Source organism: Aulonocara stuartgranti (assembly GCF_965226115.1).
Source record: "Aulonocara stuartgranti genome assembly, chromosome: 10".
Taxonomy (NCBI): Eukaryota; Metazoa; Chordata; class Actinopteri; order Cichliformes; family Cichlidae; genus Aulonocara; species Aulonocara stuartgranti.
This window is the reverse complement of record NC_138946.1, coordinates 32,405,140-32,423,841: the sequence shown is the minus strand read 5'-3', so window position 1 is coordinate 32,423,841 and position 18,702 is coordinate 32,405,140. Positions and strand designations below refer to the sequence as shown.

The window sequence follows — 18,702 nt, the reverse complement described above, 5'->3', positions numbered from 1 at the left end:
GAAAATTTAACACTGATGTTGCTTATTGCATCTAAAGGTTTAAGCACTGTAATACAATATATTCTGCACCTTTTTTCTTTAATAGATTTTTTGCTTTTCTACATCACTTGTTTCATAAAATATCAGGGTGTTTTCTTTTGTCTGTGTGTGTGTGATCAGCCAAAACCCAAAGACAGTAAGTTTTACTATATGATGTAAATAAGAAGAAAATGGGAAAAGAAAAAGTTCCTGCATATAAAAACCAATCACGTTAGCAACTGGACTTGATGAATGACTTGAAATGAAACTATTCATACTTCAAATGTTGGACTGTGATTGTTGTGCTAGCTACTGTGTTTTGTGAACATTTGCAGCCTCTCTTGTATGTAACCACCAGAGCTGAATAGTTCCAGAAGCAACGATCCTGCTCATATTCTCCGCAAGGTTTTTGATTATGAGCCACAATGTTGTAACTTTCCAAAGTAGACTTGGTGGGAGCAACAACAATGGTATGACCTCCTGTAGAAAGTCTGTATCATATCGACCTTGTTTTAACAAACATGCATTAATTACGATGTTGTGGAAAACAACTACTCCTCTGACAATCTGCACTAAATATTAAGTCACTTTTCACTTAGGAATCAAATACTTATTTCACTCAGAGACATGCAAACCAATTTATAACTTTCATGTAATGTGTTTTATGCAGATCTTTGGTTGATATTATGTTAAAACCATGACAATTAGAAACTTTATTTCTTTGCAAATGACCAAACTTACAAATTCAGCAGGGGATCAAACAATAACTTTCCCCACTTTTTTCTATTGGCGCTCAGAAGTCTTTTCACTTCTCATGTTGAACTTCATGACAATTGCGACTATCCAGACACTTCAGGTAGCTGTACATGACAGTGTAAATGGATAGGGAGTGTAAATATGGAAACACAGGAATCACCTGGTGTGATTCACATCTTATGCTGGCTAACTTTCAGGTGAACAGTATAACGGACAATTTGCATGGAGAAAGTACGTTCTGAGCAGAAGCTGTGTCAGTGGGTAAAATAATCCTCCTTGGGTGATCTGGTGAAAGCATAGACAGAGTTTAGAGCACCTTTTAGACCTGACCTGTTTGTTCTGGACTTTTCCGGTTGATCCAAACTCAGATTTCAGGTGTGAAAATGGACTTTGGTCCGACCCAAACAGGTTCCACGAGCTGAAGGTCAGAAAAGGCCAGTCTGAAGTGCTAAACTGTTTTGGCAGAACATGTTAGTCGGGTCGTTTACTGGTGTACATCTGCATGGCAGAAATTTTGGTTATTGCAGATTTTGCTCGACTTTCAATGTAAACTTGGCATTTTTGTTTTGATAAGGCCAATTAACCTTTTTACTCTTCAAGATGCACCGTGACTTCTCTGCCCTGTTGCGAAGACAAGAGCAGGATAATAGTAAGTACCCTCTGACCTTATGACAGGAGCCCACAGAGAAACAGACTGCCAGAGACCAACAGAGCTATGGGCTGAGTGTAATAAATATGCTGCCCCCTATAGTGGTGATGACCTTATAAACAACAACAAACTGTCACTATGGCCAGGCCTGCTGGGAGCTGCCCTCCATGCAAGGGCAAATGGCCCAGAATTCACTGGACAGGACAGCCAAAGCTTGCAGAAGAAACAGTTATGTGATGTTATACCGCAGGACAAGCGTTTGGCCTGCCGGGACTCATTTTAAATGTTTGTTTTAACAATCACTCACTCTCATTGAGCAGCCAGCCGATGTTTCTGTTAGACGTTACACACTTGAGTCAGATCTCTTTTTTTCCAACACAGCATTTTACAAACAACATAGCACGGCATTTATTTTTGTCACAAGTTATTTGTTGTATTTACCCAGATAGACCATCAAAAGTCTCATGGATGCAGCCGCGGTGAACGCGCTCCTACTGTGTCATGTAATGCTAAGTGACTGCTTTTATTATACAAGACAAGCTACGCCTGCAATCGCTGTGATCTCAGCCAGCCGTTCTGAATCAAACAGCAGAGGAGAGACATCCTTATTTTCAAGGGGGACTTTCATGTCACCATGAAGGAGACGGGGAAGAGCAGCAGCGGAGGGTTAGAAGTCAGAGTGAGGCATATGGCATCTTGAATTTTGGGCAAAGAGAGCTGACAGGTTAACTGAACATTTGGTGGGGGCAGACTCATGGTGGGGGTGCAGGGGGAGAATAAAGGGAAAAGGAGAGGTGGGGCATAAGACACGGAGGACGTGTGTGGATTCTAATGTGTGTGTGTGTGTGTGTTTTGGGTTGCAGGAGTAGGTGGGTAAGGCTGCTAAACACTCCCATCTGTTCGTATCCTGAGGCGCTTCTAGGGCATTTAGCTACTGTCTTATCCAGATGAGATGTTGCTGTGTCAGCTCCTTCCACTTACAGCACATAAATAATGATATAAATATATAAATATATTTGAATAATAGGAATGGCAGGATGAGGAAACAAGGAGCAGCAGGGTCAAGCTGTTTCCTAGGGAGCATTTTCTTTATACCAAGCGATGATCACAGCTCCTCCAGGATGTGTGAGCGCTGTAACTACGTGCTCATTAGAGTTTTACTTCCTCTGGGCCCTGACACAGTCCCAGGAGAGAGATCTGCTCTTAACAAGGGTCCTCTACGCATACTGGCATACATTAGACGAGCAATAAAAATATAATAGAATGCAAAGTTATACTCAAGCTGATGTTAAAGCTATCACCATACGTTTACGTTTAAGGCTGTTTGATTATGAGAAAACAATTTCGGTCAATAACAGTATTTGTTTTCACTCAAATCTTAGGCTACGTTCACACTGCAGGCGAAAGCGCATCAAATCTGATTTTTTTTTGACCCTATGCGACCCATATCCGATCATGGCATGACAGTGTGAACGGCACAAATCCGATATTTTCAAATCCAATCTGGGTCACTTAGGCTACGTTCACACTGCAGGTCTTGATGCTCAGTTCTGATTTTTTGATCAAATCAGATTTTTTTGTCTGCTCGTTCACACTACAAATAAAATGCGACAGCAAACGCGCTCTAGTGTGAACGCTCAAAGCGGCCGCATGCGCAAAAGAAGACGTCACACACAACGCGCTCTGTTTAGACCCAGAGCAAACAGTATTGTTTGACTGATGGCCTTAATATAAAGACTTCGGACTTTACGTTTCCCAATTTTTGCTTGAAGTTATTTTGTTATTTACATAATAATGTAAACAACCTAATAATGATCCTTATTGCTGTTTTAGAGGAGCGGTGCTTCAAAGGATAGCTGCAGATTTCTGTCAGAATCTGCAGATTATACAGTACAAATAAAATGTTCACATTCTCCAACGTTGTCTTCCCAACAGTTTCACTGACATCTACACTGGATGGCCAGGAAGCGTTCGTGATGTCTTCTCCGGCTCTGATAATTGGCGTCTGTCTTGTGTTGGTGACGTAAAAGACGGATTTAATGCGACATGACCATCAAAGAGCAGTCGCTTTCTGAAACATCGGATATGTATCGGATTCAGGACCACATACGAAAGTGACCCAGATCAGATGTGAAACTATCGGATTTGTGCCGTTCACACTGTCACACCATGATCGGATAGATGGGTCGCAAAGGGTCAAAAAAATCGGATTTGATGCGCTTTCACCTGCAGTGTGAACGTAGCCATAGTTGAAGGAAATCCTGTACCGAAGAACGGTTTTTCTATAAATAAATGATGCTTTTTAATGCATTGTTTCTCAAACTAGGTGAAAATATTAAATAAAGCTAAGTTGAATTAACATGATTTGGTTTATAGTTGATAAAAAATTGCAGGAGAGAGGCCACACCAGAGAAAGACATGTTATAGGATACATATTATATTTATTAATACCTAAATATAACATTTAAAAAGTCTCACTGAATTCTGAATGAAAGATTGAATTTCATTATTTGCTTTTTCAGCTAGCAGAAATGAGGCTACCAAGCCTCAAATGTTTATGTATCTCCACGAACATTCAATGTGGCAGCTGGGAATTTGTTTACTTTACCGGATCCCCATTAGCATGTGCTAACCTTCCTGGATCCACAGTGTCTCAACACGTCCACATTCACGCAGACACTGCTTCAAGCCTACGCTGTGGATTTGCCAGAATAAAAGGGGCTTTAAGGGGTTCACATCACCCACATCCCTGTTCTTAGACACAGTGGAAGTCATGTCATGCGTGTGTTACCACTAAATGATAACATATTCAAATAAGGATAAAGAGCTTTTGATGGAATGAGGGGGAATAACAGGAGAGAGAGAAAAAAATGAGTGAAGAAGTGGAGGAAGGAAAGCAAAGCCCAGACTGATCTGAATCTGGTAAACTGTCAGAGAGAGGGATTACCCTACCAAATCCCTGGCGAAAATAGAGGCCCGAGTTATTTACTAGCCTTACAACCAGCTGCAAACCATCTGTACTTAATTGTAAGACACAAACTTTATGAAGATCAACTGGGGATTTGGCCGCAAAGCTTCTTACGCCACTGAATTGGTGTCTCTGCTTCGAGGGAGAGTACGGAAGGGTGCTCGAGACATGTCATGTGTGCTTCGGAGGGCTCGGACTTGACTGCACTGTCTCGTTTATCTCCGTGTCCTGTTCTACTGAACATGATCAGTTCTTATCTATAATTGTGAGGGTGGAGTGTAGGCGAGTCAGGTCTTTTCTTTACAAAGAAATGATGTGCTTGTTTTAGACAAGAACCTAAAAAAGCCAGTTCAATGTACACACACGCACTGAGACTGTTTGAAAATATTTAATTGGCTTGAGCCTCGATGCCTTTCAGGATGAAGCCGGTCATCAGGTCCTGATTAGGCAGGTAAGTGGCCTGGTAACCTACTAAATCAGCATTGGGGAGACAATACCTACGCTGGCCATGAGATCCAGAGCTAGTCCAAAACCTGCATGTGGCATTGTTTAATGTAGGTCGTTGTGCATTATGTTGTTGTTGGCAGCAATCTGAAGACAGATGATAAGAGGTCCTGTCCGAGCCGCTGAATGGCAGGTAGCCAGCTTAATCCTATTTAACAAGATCTGAGTTGAACCTGGGGTGGGGCATGTTGGGGGGGGGTCACGGAAGTAGCCTGTTGGGGTCAGTGTGTGGCTTTGTGGAAGGTGTGGTCCTAAACATTGAGCATTTTTTACACAAGGCACGCTCCTTTTATGTGCTCAAGCCCACCCTCAGAAATGAAAGCAATGCCTATCAGGTGCACGTGAATGAGTTAATCACATGCAAAATGACCACGGCAGCACCGAAGAGAAAGGATGCACACGAAGAGAAAACCTCCAGAAACTCACTCAAGGAAGAGCACTGTGGGATCTAAGCTGATGGCTGCTTTGACTCGTCTATTTTCTTCCAGTGCGCTAATTCCTTCCATCTCCATATGTTAAGTGGTGGGGAGGGAAGCGGTAGTGCGTGTGGTACACAAGCACTGGTGCGGTGGAGGGTGGTCAGGGATTAGGCCATCCTGTCTCGACGCAGGCCTTGTATAATTACACTAGAAGGGTCCTTTTATATCTCTGTCCAGTAAGGGTGTGCGGTCCCAAGGGCATCGAACCACACTGACTGTGACTCCAGCTGCTCGAAGCACGAGCAGGTTAACCAAAGACGATCTCTAGAAAATGAATAACTGAAAAAGTCTGAAAAATAAATACAAATAATTGCAAAAAAATTCATATGATTTTCAGATTTCATAAACTGCCCCCAGTGTCAGCACGCAAACATATCTACTGGAAGGAGAGACCTGTCAGCGATCTGCTTGTTATAAATAACCTACAACCCTCTACCCTATCCCTAGCCCCCCACCCTCTTCAACCTCTCTTCGTTAGCATGAATAATCCCCGATGGCCCATCTGCCAGACGCCAAAGCTACAAAACGCAGAGCAAACAAGGCTGGAAGGAGCAGGCCATTACGGGGCCTCTTTGAATAGGTCGACCGATCACTCACATAGGTGTGTTTGCTCAGGCTCCGCACAAGCAAACAATATCGCTACTACAGCGCTGCTATTTTCACACACACATAAGATGCTATTTGAGCTCCAGGAGAATGATTGTAGCTGATGAGCAGTGCACCTGTTTCTGGTGGAGAGGACAGGTGTGTGTGTTTGAGTGGGAGGGAGGATTTACATTCATATGGACCCTCTCGTGTTAAGCATGAAAAAGAAAAGAACTGCTGCTTAAACTTTAAAAGTTAAACACATCTGTTTTTAACTGAGCACGTTTTCTTGTTGCTAACACAAAATGGCTGCCTTGGACTGAAAGAGGCACTAAGACAGAGCAGCAGCAGCAGCGGCGGCGGCAGCAGCTACCTAGACAGAGCAAATCTTTTTATCAACGATTTTTCCTAACTTTTACTGACAGTAGTTTAAAAAAAATCAGCACGGCAACACCACTTGATTGCTGTCCTCCGCTTCCAAGAGTCCCGCAATATCAGCGTCATTAGATGGTCGCAGTCCTCCACCCCAGGCAGCCAAACCAGGATTAGATTGTAGAAATGTAATCCTGGATGTGGGAGGTGGTGGTGGGGGTGTAATCAGGAAGAATGTCTGCACCCAAAGAATCGGACCACAATCTGGGGATGCATATGTGGCGCGACACAGAAGAATAGGAATCAGAGTTAAATGCACATTTATACACATCATGTAGGACGTGTCAGGACTTCAGCTCACATGTGATGTTGGTGCTCTGTGCTTGAATATATCTGCTCACAAGTTGGAGTCAGCAAAGCTGAGGAGCTAAGAAAGACGTGTGAGTCTGTGTGTGTTCCTGTTTTTCTCTGTGTGTCTAAATGGAGGCTGCCCAAGGTCACGTGACGTGGTTTCCATTTTGGTTGAGTCGTGCATGTGTGCAGGTAGAGCAGTGCGCACACACAAATAAATACCAGCAAACTGCACCTGTAAATTCAAACCTGAGCACTGAGGTGACAGCTTAAAAAAATCTAACTGGGAAGTAAACAAAAAGCAGGAAAAAAGAGCAAACTGCTACAGCAAGCCTAATAGCTGCTCAGAGAGGGGAGCTTATCTTACCACCACAGTTAATATGAGCTTCTCAATTAGATGAAAGGCTCTCTCTCTTTCTCTAATTTTTTGTTCAATTTCTCCAGGCAATTTATTTAGGGTGGGGAAAAAAAGGCCAGAGCCAACCGTCATTGGCTAAGCGCGCGGCGAGTCACAGCAAACTCCAGCCAATCAGGCTGAGCTCACAGCGTCAACTCAGGCCCTCAGCAACAACACGACTATTTACTGTATGCAAGAGAAAAATCTATTTGGGGTTCGTCCCTGCTCATCCAGCAAAGCAGAAAACGCTCAATTCTACAGTCCTTACACCCGAAAAGAAGAAAAGAGTCAATTTTAGTGCTTTTCTTCTTTTTCTGCACACTTGTGCTGGTTACCTGTGAGGTAATGCAAACCTCCACAAACCTGAAACTGTAACGTTATTATCGGTGGCTGCAGAACTGAAATGTTTCCTTCATTTCTGAAGGCAGTCAGAGATATTTTTAGACAGCTCACTCTGTATTCTGCATTATGGATTAACTCAGATTATGCAAAGGAGCCTTCATGCGTTAACTTATCAGTTTTATTTCTTTGTCCTTTGAATTAGTTTAACGCAGACCCTCTTGGTATTGTATCGTTCGCTATAGCAGCAGAGTGGAACTAAAGGATTATGCAAGCGTTTCCAAACAATTCGTTTTTTTCACCTTTGACAAACTAATGTAAAACATCGGCACGGCAGGTCGACAATTCTCTCTCTGCAGGGCATTTTCTTGAAGACATAAAGTTCTAATGTATAGATACAAATGAAACAAAATATGGGATAATTGTTTCAATTTACTTCTTTATTTTCCTTTAAAAAAGAAAAAGAAAAAGTCAGCTGTGATTACAATTAGATCACAATAAAATGGCTCAACATTATTTTAGGCCTCATTTTGTTAAAGCCATTATTTTAAAAAAATACATATCTATCTATCTATCTATCTATCTATCTATCTATCTATCTATCTATCTATCTATCTATCTATCTATCTATCTATCTATCTATCTATCTATCTATCTATCTATCTATCTATCTATCTACACACACACATATATTTTAATTTAAATGGAAATGAATAACTAAAAAGGTAGAATATTTTTTTTTTGCTTTAAAGGTATTTTTTTCACTGACACAATTTAAAATATTTTATTGTCAGTTTTCTGTCGTGATGGTGCATAGTAGTAATGAAATCAGAAAATAGGAAATATATATATATCGTTTTTTTTCTTTGAGTTAGTTTTTTAAAGTAAAGGATACATTTAAGCTGTAATGAAGGAACACATTTTCTCTTTGCAAAATGTATTTCCAAATAACCTACATGGTTGTTTTCTGCTTCAAACTGTGAAAAGTGCTGCTGCAGCAGGGTATCCACACCTCACAGGGCACTTAAGCAAACATGGGTGTGATGTGGGGAGTGTGCAGGGAAAGCTACAAATCCCAGGATACAGTCTGTAACTTGTGTTGTTTGGGGATCTCTCTTCCCGAGCTGTCCGAAATGTTCATCTATCAAGGTGATATCCCGTGGCGGCTCGTCGTGGAAATACCTTTCTACGGGTCACCTTTGTATTGGCGCCGATTCTCAACCAAATTAATTCACTTCATTATTCATAGCTCTGTTTAGCACTGTGAGGCAGGTTTCTTCATTGGCATTTTAGCCAATTGGCTTATTTAACAGCTACGGCTGGTACCGTGTTTGTTTCTTACTTCTTTCCACGAAATCTGTGAATAGTAATGATAACAGTGCAAACGGCACTGTTTAAGACAGGTCTGTGAACAAAGGAAGACTGCTGCGCGTTTGTGCACACCATCACACGTCAGTCGGGGCGATGCGGTGATGTCCGATGACATTTAATTTCTTGCCTGTCCCTTGGTGTAAGAATCATCACGAGGATGTGAAACGGGGGGCCTGCGCATCATGAATCTGCGTGAAAGCCCAAGTCATGATTTTTTTCTTCTCCCTTCTTTCTTTCGTTTACTTCCTTGCCATAAAATGCATCACAGACAGGGACAGAAAGCAGGAGAGGGATGTAGAGAGGGAGGGAGGCTGTGAATAGGCAGAGTGAGTGGCATGCATGGACAGCCCCTCTGTCTCTCAAAGACACTGCAGCAGCTGTATGCATGCGATAAGAGCATCCATTCACAGCCAACTCCCCCTTTTCCTCCTCCTACACACTAAAACACACACAAATGCACTTTTTTCCTCTCTCTCTGTCTCTCCATCTCTCTCTCTCACACACACACACACACTAAACAGCCTCTCTGCAGGTTCCTCCACAGAAGCTGCAGTTTGAAGCGGCCTCTGTCACCAGTCAAAGGTCTTCCCTGAAAATCATTTTTGTTTTTCTCTGAATTTTCTCTGACGTAAAAGCACAGCTGAGTTAAACATGGTTCACAGGCTGGGGGCGGGGATCACCTTTCTTTTTCCTTTCTTTTTGTCCGAACTGACAGAGCACTCAGCACATGTTCCTGGGATCTTGCTGTTTGCTTTGTTGTCGTGCATTGCCTCAGTCTGATCTTTTCTGTTGTTAAAGGCCGCCAATTACTGTCCCTAAATAACACCTCTGCACTATGTAAGGTTCTGACAATCTTATGTTGTGCAGAATTGGGGAGGATGTCCATTGCATCTGCATCATTCTGTCACATTCTAGTTCTTCCCATCATCACGGGAAGAGTGGAGGCAAGTACACAAAAGATTTCAGGTCTGGGCCTTAAGTATATCTTGAGATTTAAATAGTTTGACATCTATGTACCCACATAATATATCTTTTTTCCCCATTATGTGACATGGGAATTTATCAGTCTGCCATACCAAACTCTATGATCTATTGATAAGACTCAACTCCAAGTCCACACAATCCAAAGAATGTCTGAGTGCCAATTAATTGGCGACTCCTTCCACCATTAGCTCATGTTGCACTTATAGCTAATCTGTATCCTGGCAGGGAGCCATGCATGACCTGGCTCCCATCCAGGTCCAGGAGCTGTGGAGGCGACAGCCTTGAGCTAGCCCTGCACAGCGCTGAGGAGCCTGGAGAAGATGTGGCAAACTGCAGCAGCACAAAGCAGTCCTCACTGTTTATCAAAGATTAAGCAGTGTTTAGTACCTCGACCCTCCTCTTCCAGCCAGCCTGTGCTCAAATCTACACATGCGTGCACGCACAGACGCACACACACACAGATATGCCACCACCTCCAGCTCACACCCTAATTGTTCCCTGCCCCGAGAGTTTAATAAAGAACAAATTGCGGTTATTGGTGAGCAAACAGCACAGTACGGAGGTGGGAGTGTGATCATTGCGGTGCCAGAGCAGCGAAGAGAGAGAAAGGGCATCAGCCAATTTAATTAATATCTCTGTCAGTCTCAGGCTGAGACCGGAGCAGCAGGCTGTGTGCGGAAAGACTTGGAGTAAGCACACAGAGTGTTAGCATGCAGATACACTCATGTTTCCTACCTACATTGTAACTGTGAGTTCAGCTGCCAAACAAGCCTTATTAGGCAGTACAGTATAAGGGTTGTCCTAAAAAGTCATAATAATAATTCTAAATAAATAAATGTGACTACTTTTTATATTCTGGTCCAGCAGCACCTTTTTTGCAAAGCTCATATAGATATTAATATTTTCTACCACATATCCACATATTTACTGTGAGCAGTCATTCTGTCACACTCAAATTCATGAACTCTAATCATTATTCTTTGCATTTATTTTTCCGTTCATGATACCGTAACGGGATTTCAGACAATCCATCTTTGTCGCTATCTATGTACATCTTGTTTTGATGCCCAAAAGGTTTGCGTGCTTTTTTTTCCCTTAAAGCTTATCATGCTGCCTGCACACTGCCCAGCCTAAGTGTATCTACCCGTCATGTTCCCATAATGCTTTGTGGCAGCTGCAGCCAGCTTCATGCACACAGGTATTGATTTTCTTCCCAGCTTTCTTTTTTTCCTTCGGTGCATCCCTTTATTTATCTCGCTAAGCCCCTGCCACTGGGTGTGAGGAGAGAACCAGCTCGCAGCTTGTGTGAGAGGACACAGTGAATTCGGCACGAGAGACGCTCGCCACATAACCTGGATTTATTTTCATTTATCTGTTATTTATCTGGCAGCGCTGCGCCACGGCTGAGTATAATCCTGCTCTGTGTGGGTTGCATGCGTAGGTATGCATGTGTGTATTTGTGCTGTCTGTCCATCCGTCCATGCAAACACTCCATTTTCCACAGGCCACCTGACCCATTTTTCTGTGTGAATAACAATACTCCAGCCAATCATGGGCAGACAGAAAGACGAATGCTGGAAAAAGACTACATCCAGCCCGTCACACGTCGGACTCCCAACCCTGCCTGTCGACAGAGTGAGGCAGGGAAAGGGAGAGACAGCGTGAGAGAGAGAGAGTGTTATCCTCACTTCCTTCCCTCCTCCCCTCCCTCTACATCTTTACCGCACAGAGGCTGGTGAAACCATAACCCGACCTACCTGGTCCCTAGCTCAGGTTTGTGCTTTGCCAGTGGCTGCACTTCCTACATGCCCTGAGAAAAGGGCGAAGCTGCAAGGCAGCTCCAAAGAAAAGCTGTTCATGTTAGCACACTACCTGCAGGCTACAACCCACAGTATATGGTGAAGGATTAACTCCAATCCGACCCGCTACACAAATGTTTACACTGGGGCTACACTGAAGCTGTGAAGCAGGAACGGGGGATTATCTTAATATTATATGTTCAAACATAACCTTCAATTAAACTATCATGCATGTGCACTTTAATGAAACATTTACATGATCTGTTAACCTTTTAACCTGTGCGGCACAACACATCTGCCTCCAAGGACATCTCAGGGTGACTCAGTGTCTCACTAGTTACACAACTACCTTGGAAACACACAGTTCAGCTCAGATCAACAATGCAACCCTAAACTTCTCACTTTGTAGCTTTGTAAATGCAGGACTGGTGGAGAGGAAACAGTAGGGACTGTGGCAATGCATGATGACGTCCAGCAGCCTTTTGATTGCAACTCTTGATATTTACTTCAAAGGCCCATTATACACAGCCAATTAAACTGAAATAGTGTGGCTGGCTCCTCTCCCTCCCGGCAATGGCTGCAGGGATCGAGGCTGGCTGCAGAAATAACTCAAACACACATCCCAAATGTCAACAAACATGAAAGAAGCTGTGAAATGCACAAGAAGGCTCAGCATATAGACAGACTGCATGCATGTGTTAGAGCAATCTGTAATCTCCTAAAAAAACAACTGTCTCTACACGCTACCAAAACCAGCAGTACTACGCTGCAAAGTGTGAGATATCACTGGTGTAATCTAGCACTATTAGTTCATTTGTAAAATAAATGACTACGGTGAAGGGTACAGGTCCTCTATATGTGTAGGAGAAAGTGACAGAAATAGTGTAAAGAGGGAGCAAGAGAACAAAAAAAGGAACTGCAGGAGAAATAAGAAAAGGCTACGCAGAGCAAAGAGAATCTGTGTGAAAGCCGACGGGCCTCGTGTTTAGCTCGTGCACTGAATGAAAACAAGCCCCTGTTTGAGTGCGTGTGTGTTTGTATGTGTATGTGAGTGTCTGCAGTGTAGCGCTGGGGGGTCGGCCCCCTCGCAGCCTTACTGGTGCTGAATGCAGAGCAGGCAGCGCCAGGCCAAGGCGAATGACTACAAGGCCTCCTCAGTGACTGCAGCACAAGCTGCACCTGGGGAACAGCCCTGCACAGCAACACAGCTGCAGCCAGAAATGCTACAGACGCCCTAAAGTAACCCTGCAGGAAGCACATTTGTGTATAGCAGGTATGAACCACAACTTCCAGATATACCGAGCTGTGCTGAAGTTTGCAGCTGTGGTGATATATGAATGAATGCTCTTGCTTTTGTTATGCCAGCTTGTCCATGACTGTTATATCTTTGGAATCCATTTTTAAAAAAAAAACATATATTTCTTTTATTTCTTTGTATATGTGTGTGTGAATGTATGCAGTATGTAAGCATACAATTATAGTCAGTGGGTCCATTTCACCCTGCCCTTATCCTTGCGTGTATCGTTAAGGAGGCCAGCTCCTACAATGACCTCCCACAGGCAGCGTGAATCTCTCAGTCACCCAGTCTTGTTACTTTCAACTAAAAAAAACACATAAATCAAGCCCGTCATCTGCCACTTAACTACAACTTTTAGTACACACTCTAATCTTTTGCCCTTTAGATTACTACAACTCACTTTTTCACGTACACTACTTAGTTCTTGCTGGCTTCCCTTCAATTGGTCCTGAATGCAGCAGCCAGGCTGCCGAGATGTTATTCCAGCAGTTGGTCTCAGCAATAATCTGATCAGGGCCTTTCAGCTCTTCTACACTTTTATTTTAAATCCTCAGGCAGCCATGCTTTTGACATTTGAGTACCTAAACTTTGAAACAACCTCCCATCAGAACAGCTGAATCTCTGGATTATTTTAAACATCTGATGAAAACACATTTTTAGAGGTTTTCATAACCTTTTGGCAACAGTTCACATTAATGCTTGCATATATATTTTATGTATGTATAAACATACATAAAGTATATGCAATGTACATGTACAAATGTACAAATATGTGCTCGTATGTGTCTATGCGTGTTGGGATAGATACACTTAACTTTAATGAGTGGATATATTATTAATCTTTTGGCTCCTCCTTGTAGAGGTCACCACAGCATCTGCCTCCATTTCACTGTATCATCCTCACACAACTCTCTGTAACTCCTCCATCCCCACATCCATAAACCTCCGAGGTCTCCCTCTTTTCCTCCTGCCTGGCAGCTCCATATTCAAATGGTCTGTATTTGTATAGCGCTTTACTTGGTCCTAGGACCCCAAAGCGCTTTACACTATACACAATCATCCACCCATTCACACACACATTCACACACTGGTGATGGCAGCTACATTGTAGCCACAGGCGACAGAGGCGAGGCTGCCGGACACTGGCGCCACCGGGCCCTCTGACCACCACCAGTAGCCAACGGGTGAAGTGTCTCGCCCAAGGACACAACGGCTGAGACTGTCGGAGCCAGGGCTCGAACCGGCAACCTTCCGATTACAAGACGAACGCCCAACTCTTGAGCCACGATCGCCCCAACATTCAACATCCTCTGTCCCTCCTCTACACGTGTTCAAACCTTCTCAACCTTTCCTCTGACTTTGTCTCCAAACTGCTCAAACTGAGTCCCTTCTGTCTTACTTCTAGTGAGTTTCATTGTTCTTCTCTCCAGTTCATACCTCCACCTTTCCAGGCTTCCTTCCACTTGCTCCCTACTGTCACTCGCAAACATGATAACTCCATGGAGACTCCTGCCTGACCTCATCTGTCAGCCTGTCCATCACCACTGCAAATAAGAAGGGGGTCAGAGCTCCCTGATGTAGTCCCACCCCCATCTTGAACTGATATCTCATTCCTACTGCACAACTCACCACTCCCTTATGTTCTCATACATGTCCTACACTAGCCTTCCTATTATGTGATTTCTTAAAGACACAAGGAGCCTCTTCTGATCTATACTTCTCCATCATGGCAAACATCACATCTGTAGCGCTCTTTCTCGGCATGAAGCCATACTGCTACTCAGTGACTGTCACCTCTCTGTTTAACCAAGGTTCAACAAGTCTTTCCCATGGCTTCATGGTATGACTCATCAATGTTAACCCTTTGCAGTTACTACAGATCTGGACATAGTTCTGAAATATTGGTACTGAATCACTTCTCCATTCCTCAGGCATCCTCTCATTCTCCATGATTGTGTGAAGCAATCCTGTCAACAAGTCTACCTTTCTCTGTCTTAGGATTATCCATACTTCCACAGGAATGTCATCCGGACCTTTCCACTCTTAATATCTCTTACAAGTTCATAGTCCACACCACAGCTATTTCTGTCCTTTTAGCAAAATCCACTACCATCTGGCCGTCCACATTCCTCTCTTTAACATCTTACCTAGCCAACACCTCCTTGCTTCCTCTGTCCCCTTCACCTACCTGCCCACTGAAGTTTGCCCCAGTCACCTTCTTCGCCTCCACAACACTCTTCAAATGTTCTTCAAAATTGCCACTAGTTCATTTTACTTCCTATCTACAATATAATAGAAAATTTCACCTCCAATGCCCTTGGTCTTGTTTCGTCTCCTGAACACAAAATATACTTTATCTACCTTCCTTCTCTGCATCATATCAGCTAGGACTCGTGACTTTACTAGTCTACACTTTTGCCCACTTCTCTCTCACTGCCTCCTAGCACACCTTCCCCTTCCTTTATCTTTGGTGAAGAGTAGCACAGTGCAACCAGCACCCTGTTGGTAGTAGCATTGGAGGCGGCCATTGTTAACTAGGACCTCAACTGATCCAGTATGGAAACCCCACTTTTGAGCCACGTGTTTGATTTGGCAATCCCCCATTTATAGTTTAGTGGTAGTAGTAGTACTAGTAGTAGTATTTATAGTTATAATCTTCATAGCAGAAATTCAGCTGCTGCCATCGCCACAGGAGGTGACGGTGACGGGAAATCAGTCTGAGCTTAAACTCTATTACTACAATGTAAAAAAGTCCAGAAATATAAATAAACACAATATGTCATTTAATAATAATGGAGTTGGTTATCTCTCTAGTTCAATCATTGTTTCAGCTTACAGGCTGCTGTAAAATATGCACAACACATATTTTACAGCAGCCGGTTTTTCCTTCCTGTTTGTAACGGACCTTTTAAATCCTCTGCTTTGGGCAGTGACTTTTGAGGACTGTTTGAATCCTGACAGTGATTAGCTCTGTTGGTCAAGCAGTCGGCAGCAGTTTACATAATGTGATGACCTGAATGTGCGCTTGTTTTATGGGCTTTGGTTGGATACACCTGGTTAACATGTGATGATATTTCATGTCCATGAAGCAAAATATGTTACAATGGGAGCAAACATACTAGGTATATCTACACTATGTTAAAATAAGTGAAGATTTTTTTCCCATCAGTTAGGCAGGTTTATGACTTAGTGACCAAACACAGTGTTTTTCAAGAGCCTTAATATTCAATATTCGATACTCTATCATGTAATAGAAAAACAGTAAAACCAGTGCTCCCTCCTCTCTCCTCTTTAAACAGTAAATACTCTTAAAACGACAACAGCAATGTAATAATAATAATAATAATAATAATAATAATAATAAAAAGACAGAGAAGAAGAATCTTTACGTAGATACTTTTGAAAATAAAATTAAAAGGTGCTTCATACGATGAGAAGGAAAACCAGCAGCAATAAAACATTCAAGAAAAGGTAAAGGTAAAACAACGCTAGCAAGGAAGACAAAATTGAAAATCTAAACACAGGTAAATTACAAACAAATTTAAAGTAAATAAAAATAATCATTAGGAAGAAATGATAAAACTTTATAAAAGCCAACATAAAAATAACTTAAAGTGGAAGAACTGAAAAAGCCTGTTTATAAAGTTCTGTCTTTATGAGAGATTTAAAAAAGGAGCCTGCCAAGGAGGAGCTCGTCTCCTTACAGAGAATGGGTTCTGATCAGAACCTCAGCCGAGGACCTGCTAGGTTACCAATGGGCATGTACTATGTCAGAAGACCCGAGATATCCTCCTGAGAACTGAGGAAAAAGCATCTTTCAGTTTAACTTTTCTTGTGATTTCCTGGAAATAGGCCACCCACACACATGGGATATCATTGGAAAGGCCAGCATGTCCTCTATTGAGCACATCAGGACTTAGAAGGTAACTCAAATAAGTCAAAAGATATAGACCAAAACAACTGTCCATTACAGAGGACAAAAATGAATAGGCTGGGCCTCAGGCGGATATACCACGGTGCAAGCTCAGTGTGGGCTTTAAAGTCATCAGTAAAATCTCTTTAGATTTCTTTTAGACAAAACTGAGCTGCTCAATGGTCATGTTATCCACATGTGTGGAACACCTAAGCTGTGTTTTCCTGCTGTAATCACTCGTCCTTTCAATTTTGGCCACGAATCAACTCTTAACTATCTGTTGTTCCACCTCACTGCAAAGCATTATCTTTGTTCTTTCAGTAAAACAAAGCTGTAAGAGACCAAAAATACTGGAGCATAAAAAGCATGTTTTCTGAAGCAGCAGCCCACTATATAAGCACTATATCAGACAACGACAGCGCATTGTTGCTTTTACTGGATGTCCTGGCTGAATGCATTATAATTTTCCATTCTTTTCTAATGGACACCAGGGTTTTTAAAGTGGTGCTTTGTTAGTGTACACTGCAACAACTCGACAAGGCTCGGTCCAGTGAGACTCGCAGAAGGCCTGTCTGCACACCACGCTACACCTTCCACACTGAGAGAGCCGCAGTCAATTATTCATACCAGAGACAGAAAAGCTACATTTCACAAAGTTTTTTGTTTCAAGTGTCAATATTATTTTTAGTCATGAAATATTTAAACACTGAAGGTTGGTCATCGGGATGTAGGGGGTCAAGCCATCTTGAGTTGAGTTGTCAGTTAGTGTGAATATAGACTTAGGCACGCACACGCACAAAGCACAGTTAAAATGTGTGCAGCAGAGGATAAGGGGAATGGACGGTGCGTCAGTAGGATGTGTGCACTGAGATGTGAATAAAGACCATTTGCTCATGGATTCATAGGCTTCCGTCATCCATTATTTAGCATTGAGAAGAGCAGTGGATTGGTGGCTGGATGATTTTTTCTGACAGCGTTTACATGGCTGACGGCTACAGATGGGCCGATTTTTACGGCTCAAGATAAACACTTTGTGTTTTCAGCGCAAAGACTTTTCTCTGTAAAGATAACCAGTGGAAAAGGTCCTCGAGGATCGGGGGTGTGAAAAAACGTGGTTCCCTTCACACAATGTGCCACACAGTGTGGCGATAAGTTTAAAAGGTCCAGATGCGATGCATTTCAATGACAAAGACTGCAGTACAGGAATATATGCCTGTGTCTGAAAAACATGCCTGCGGCAAATCCATTTATGGACAATTAAGAGATTGCTATAGATTTCAACATGAACGATTTTGCCTCAAATGTGAAACATCAACAAAAAAGCAGCTACTAGCCGGCGTTTGCCCTGCATCCAAACGCAAAATAGCATTAGCTCCTGCCTATTGAGTTTGCTAAATGCCCCACATAAAGTGAATTTGCCCCCCAGGGCTGGGAAACAATCACGGAGGCGAGTGTTCCATTTAAGTGATTTGAATGATCGGGGCACTGCAGTGCTTCCTATCAGCCAGAGAAATGGGTCAATACACTGAGACTAAGTGACATGGCTGGCAGTCTGCGCTCTTGTGGAAGACCGGGCAGAGGAAGAAGAGCGGGACCTAACTGTCATTGGGTCAGACAGATGTGGAAATACAGACGTGCACATACACTGAATGACTCCGGCTAGCTAGGATAAGCTAGGCCTGAGATGGCGCACAAGCCTCTCTTCTTCTTTTGACAAACAACACTTGTAATCAGCATTTGGCCAGGACAAATAGTCCTTTCTACTACAGTGTATTCATTATCAATGAAACTGTGAAGCTTTATCTCACTGCATGTACCTGCACCTGTAGAAATGCTCCCAAATAAAATCTCTTTTCTGCAAACTAAACAGAGTTCTACCACTGTGTGTTTCCTAGTATATCAAGAAAGCATATTACATCA

The 18,702-nt window shown here is 42.8% G+C and overlaps 1 protein-coding gene across 2 annotated transcripts in view; it reads right to left on the bottom strand.

Moving 5' to 3' along the window:
• Positions 1-18,702, bottom strand: part of dscama (Down syndrome cell adhesion molecule a) — a 108,099-nt gene that overhangs the window by 62,388 nt on the left and 27,009 nt on the right. The gene's annotated exons all lie outside the window — the stretch shown is intronic.